This window comes from Palaemon carinicauda, chromosome 25 (genome assembly GCF_036898095.1).
Source record: "Palaemon carinicauda isolate YSFRI2023 chromosome 25, ASM3689809v2, whole genome shotgun sequence".
NCBI lineage: Eukaryota > Metazoa > Arthropoda > Malacostraca > Decapoda > Palaemonidae > Palaemon > Palaemon carinicauda.
Genome location: NC_090749.1, coordinates 4,117,701 through 4,123,928, shown reverse-complemented (window position 1 = coordinate 4,123,928; position 6,228 = coordinate 4,117,701).

Below are 6,228 nucleotides of genomic sequence, written 5' to 3'. Positions count from 1 at the left end.
GTTGTGTCTCGAAGGTGTTTACGCGTGAGACCACAACGTCAATCATTGACGAACAATGAAAAGCAAATGGATTTATGGCAATACAATTGCAATAGATGTGCACTGTTGGTATGTCAGTCACCTTCTAAAAGGGTTTTGTGTGTGTGTGTGTGTGTGTGTGTGCAGAATCTCTCTATATTTCTTATTATGTAAGTTAATGATATTGAGGTCATGTATTGGGATTAGAACACACACACACATGAAACAATACATAGGGCTGGGGGTTAGTAGTAGAGATAATAGGTGTAAGTATAAACACAAAAGCATATTTATGCACGTATAGATATAACTATGCAAAGATACAAGCTCATAATGATAGACAAACGTCAGTTGGGATGACATGCACGACTCTGTGTTTATTTTTTGAATGATACACTCCACGGGGATTTCACATATCAAATGAGATGGAAGACCTTGCCATCTCGGCTGAGATTATGCAGGACAGGGACTCAAGGTAGCAGTTAATTCTCAATTCTTCATCGAGAGAGACTGAGTTCGATTCCAGGATGAAGGAGGATGGATTCTTCATTGCATATTTTTCATTATGATTCATCATTCATGAAATTCAGTGGTATTTCTATTCATTATTCATTCTTGTAGTGCTGATACGAATTAGTATTTAGTAGACATAGAAATGCTTCGTAAATGAGGGATAATACCCTTCAAAAGAAAATATATTTCTCTCTCTCTCTCTCTCTCTCTCTCTCTCTCTCTCTCTCTCTCTCTCTCTCTCTCTCTCTCTCTCTCTCTCTCTCTCTCTCAATAAATATGATAAAAAGCGAATAAAATATAATATACAAATCCACTATTCTGTTTGACCAATTACCGAATAAGGATTGCAGTGAGAGTTCAGAAAAAATATTCAAATATTATAACATTCCGTTAATATTTCTTACCTTAACTAATGCCAATGACTTCGTTATGCCAATGACTATTGCCATTCGGAAATATTATCATAATTAGGCAAACAAATGAGGTTTTCTCAAAATACTCTCAATCCTTGATCTGTGAACTGAGCTTCATGATTAGGAATTGTTACGATTCCCAAATTCCAATTTAGTAACTTGAATGAAGTTGTTGATCCTCTCTCTCTCACAAAGGAAGTTGAACTTCCATTGCTATTGTTTGCGAAAAGGACAGAAAAATTGGGGAAAAATACATAGTAATTGAAGGGAGAGAGAGAGAGAGAGAGAGAGAGAGAGAGAGAGAGAGAGAGAGAGAGAGAGAGAGAGAGAGAAGGAGAGAGAGGGGGGGGGGACTAGATGATTTCCTTTGTGTGATGATTCATAGTTATCAAAATAGGTGTCCTTGACCGCTACCAACACAATTGACTAACTACCCTTTACACGACTTAAAAACGACCTTTTCAAACCTCAATAACTAAAGATATCAAGTTGTTGTTTTGCACCAACCGGACATTTAATCATTACAGTCAAAGCTCAGGTTTCATGTTACACATCCAAAGATGAAATAAAAAAATACAGACTAAAATCTATTTATTACTTTTGCCGGGTTTTGTTCTTTTGTGAGAACAGAATTCACAGCTGCTCATCCAGCCATAATATCATTGAAAGCTCATTTACATATACAAAATAAAAGGAGAAAAAAGACTATGAAATACTAATGATTGCAAAACACGTTTCCGACAAAGACTCTTTTCTAAAACGAACTAAAATGAAAAATTCGTTTAATAAATCTGAATATTCGTGAGGTGGAATTAGTTATGTTTTCTCTTTTCTTGAGAAGAAAAGAGAATGCCGGTAATGGTAGACTACTCTGGAACCATTGCCTCTCTCTCTCTCTCTCTCTCTCTCTCTCTCTCTCTCTCTCTCTCTCTCTGTCTCAACACCCTTCCTCTTAAGTATTAATCATTGCCTGACACTTCCTCTCAGCCCAGTCACTAATCACAAAACCTCAACTGGGAATAAATTTCCATTATTCATCAATTATATTCATGAATTGGTCCATACATTCTTCATCACATAAATTGTGTCAAAATGAATTAAATCTTATCAGGAAAAAATGCTTTAGAGTCAAATCAAATAAATAGATGGAAGCTGCTTACAGCATTACTTGAGAAAACAATACACTAACTATACAATAACAAACATTCTCCTTTGTTCGTGATATCCCCATACATTGTTATGTTCAACACCCATTGCTATCAATTTCGTGCATCAAAAAGCTTATGGGTTGACCATAGCAGACTGGTCATGAGGGGGAGGTCATAATAGAGGGGGACACAAGGTAAGGTCATATCTGCTTTTCGTGGGAGCTGGAACATCTGAAAAAGGGAACCTTCGCCTTAAAGATTAACGACATTTGCAATTCATTGAACTCCGAGAGACTCTTTCTGACTGTGTTGCACTAGTCAACAGAGCAGACGAAGGATGAAAATGCAAACATAAAAGAAAAAAAAAACAAAGAGAGTAAAGTAGAAATCTTAATGCTGCGTCGAGAATGAAAAGAGAAAGTGAACCTCATTTCAGGGGTTAACTAAACTTTGCCTGAAAAGAAGATCTCTCTCTCTCTCTCTCTCTCTCTCTCTCTCTCTCTCTCTCTCTCTCTCTCTCTCTCTCAACAAACCCTGAGAAGAAAGCATGAGGTAGGAGGATCCTTTTTATAGTTTGAACATGTCTGGATCACCATCACAGTTTGGCAGAAGCTGTGACCACATGATTCCATGGAGCCCTCAGAGCCAAAATCAATTTTCTGTAACTTGAAATGACCTTATTTCAAGAGGCAATAATTGAAAAAAAAAATGAAGCATAACGAGATATTATACTAAAATGTAGTATTTTTAACAACGATATTCAAATGTGTCTTTTTCCCGAAAGTGATTTATGATCTTGCTTGAAACTGAGCGAACTTAGTCCAAAAGGTATAATTGAAATCCTTTGCAAAATATAAATCTTACAAAGCTACCCTTTTGCATCATAGTGCAATGAAAAGTTAGGTGATGGCGCAAAGGAAATGGCTTAAGCATTCATATAAGCCGGGCAATTATCGTAACAAGTAAAATGCCTGTTAGACTCGTTCAGTTTCCGGCCTTTAGTGTGATAGGAGTGTTGAAGAAAAGCTTCGAAATTTGCAATGTGAAGAAAATACCTTTGTGGGCAAAGGTTAGAGAGAAAATAGCAATGAATCCGAAACTAGAAAGATTATAAGCCAAATACCTTAATGATAGTCATAGTACAGTACCAATGAATGATACTAGTTTTACATAGACAACATTTTTTTTTTTTTTTTTCTATTTGATGGCTGCTTTTCCGGTCCCATACAGCAGGGGAACCCCATACTCTCCACTGTCGTTTTACCTTTTGCGTTCAGAATATTTAACGTTTCATATCACGTATATTTCATTTACTGTTAAATCATCACTGTCAAAAGACTCCTGAAATAAGAAAGTCTTCAGTTTCCTCTTGAAAGCCTTAATGTCTTCAATCATTCGATCATACTTTTTAAATGTATGTAGACTTAGCAAAGGCTGGTGCATCCTACATTATACAGAAGATTTGTCGGCTACTGTGAAGTATAATTTAGTTTACCAATGCTATGATGAAAAGCTCTAGTGTGCTATTCGTGCAACGTTCATTCGCGTAATTAATAGACGGTTTTGGGACAAGCCTTCCTAACGATCGAATGCCCAAAAGTTTCTTGTTTAGTGTTATTCAAAGGAGATGTTGAAGAGCAACGTTATTATCTATTCTCTTATTAACTCACAAATAAAGACATAAGCGTCATTTAGGCCAAGAGTTAAACCCTCATTGTATTCATGTTTTGCAAGAGTCTTTGTAGGCTGATCATTTTGGAATAGGAATCTTATAATGAGCTCAGTATGAGGTGTTCATGAGGTCGTCAGCCTTCTCAAACACAACTCTTTCTCTCTCTCTAGTGATCCCAGGGTCTCATTGTGACAACTGCTTACAATAAATCAAGACACAAACGCACTCACAGACATATATATATATATATATATATATATTACGTATGAAGAAATATATTTTATATATATTATATATGTATGCCATGTAGCAGGTTGACCATGGCACCAGCCACCCATTGAGATACTACCACTTGAGAGTCATGGAGTCCTTTGACTGGCCAGTCAGTACTTCATTGGATCCTTCTCTCTGATAACGGTTCATTTTTTCCTTTGCCTGCACACTCACACAAACACACACACCGAATAGTCTAGCCTATTCTTTACATTTTCTCCTCTGCCCTCATACACCTGACAACACTGAGATTACCACACAATTCTTCTTCACCCAAGGGGTTAACTACATCACCGTAATTTTCCAGTGGCGACTTTCCTCTTGGTAAGGGTAGAAGAGACTCTTTAGATAGGGTAAGCAGCTCTTCTAGGAGGACCTTCCAAAATCAAACCATTGTTCTCTAGTCTTAAGTAGTGCCATAGCCTCTGTACCATTTTAATGTTGTTACTCTTCTTAAAATATTCTAATTTTACTTGTTTCCTTTCCTCACTTGGCTATTTTCCTTGTTGGAGCCCCTGAGCTTATAGCATCCTGCTTTCCCAACTAGGGTTGTAGTTTAGCAAGCAATGATAATGATAAGAATAGACTATGAAGGGGACAACACAAGGTACTAGAGAGAGAGAGAGAGAGAGAGAGAGAGAGAGAGAGAGAGAGAGAGAGAGAGAGAGAGAGAGAGAGAAAGAGATTATTTGTAAGTATATCCATTCAAAAGACTGTTTCAAAAGTCTTTTCCGTTTCCTATTCAACCAAGTTCTGTATCCATCACTTTGACAAACAAAACAAAGAAATTTTGGTAATTATATTGAATAATGTGGAAATAAAATAGTTTTTCTCTTAATATGTTTATCACAATTTCTTGGGACATTTCCCTCCTTTTGTTGTTGTTGAATGAATAAGTGGTACTTAAGTGAGGTCATGAATACTGTCATTGCTCTCATTTGTCTCCTCCTCTTTCAGCTTCCTTTTCTTTCTACTTCCTTCCTTTTATCTCCTTCCTTCTTTCTTCTGGACAACTAGCTCCCTGAGGAGAGAAACAAAAGAAATAATACAGATCTAATGACGCAATATTTCATAAAAAGAGAGAGAGAGAGAGAGAGAGAGAGAGAGAGAGAGAGAGAGAGAGAGAGAGAGAGAGAGAGAGGTTTACCATTAAGATGAAAATGAATAAAATTACTGACTATAGCCTGCTCTCTTTCAAGAGGCGAGGAGCATATATGTAAAGACTAATACTATTTGGCTTCATGTAATAAACACAAAGTTCAGTTACACCATCGTCCAGCCCAGGCTCATTAAGGGTGCCTTTATCCAATCATCGGACAGATATGATCCTTATAGTCTCTACCTTTCCTGTATCTTTTATTTTTCTTTAATTATGGTATAGGTGCATGAACAACAACAACAAAAACAACACCAATCACAAGAATAAACCGCAATGCAGACTTAAACACAAATTCGTTATCTATAATGTTTCTTATGTTTCTGCAAATCAAAGTTTGTAAAAGATGACTTCGAACAGTTTTTGGGCAAATTTCCCTTGACAGATCTTTGCTTAGTAGGGATTTTAGAACCGTTCAGTAATATGCATCTCAAAACACTTAGCTATGAAAAAGGAACTACGTTGAGAGAGAGAGAGAGAGAGAGAGAGAGAGAGAGAGAGAGAGAGAGAGAGAGAGAGAGAGAGAGAGAGAGAGTTTGATTTCATCAAACCCTCTCTCTCCTTCTCCTATGAGACAAACCAGAAGATCCTTACTTATTTTGAAAAAAAAGAAATCTTAATCTGTCTTCAGTTGGTCGACTGGTCCTTTTTTATCCTACCTAATACAAACTTCCGCCAAACGGAATATGGCCAACATCACTTGGTTGATTTGAGGTGACCTCGACCCTTGTCGATTCAGGAATCTCACTACCACCTCGCTGTCTAGAACCAGTCTTATGTGGGTCGAGTGGCGAGGAGAAACTTTCTTCAGTGTCAGAAGTACTGTCATGGCTTCTAGAAATTTGATGTGAAATGGCTTGAAAAAATTAGACCAAGCTCCTTGGACTCTCATCTGATGAGAGTGACCTCCCCAGCCTTCCTTTAAAGCGTATGTGTGGATAGTTACTGACGGGGGAGGAGGTTGAAGAAGTATTGATTTCTTCAATTGCTTGGCATTGGACCACGGCTTGAGAAGCGTTCGCAGTCGAGTCACTA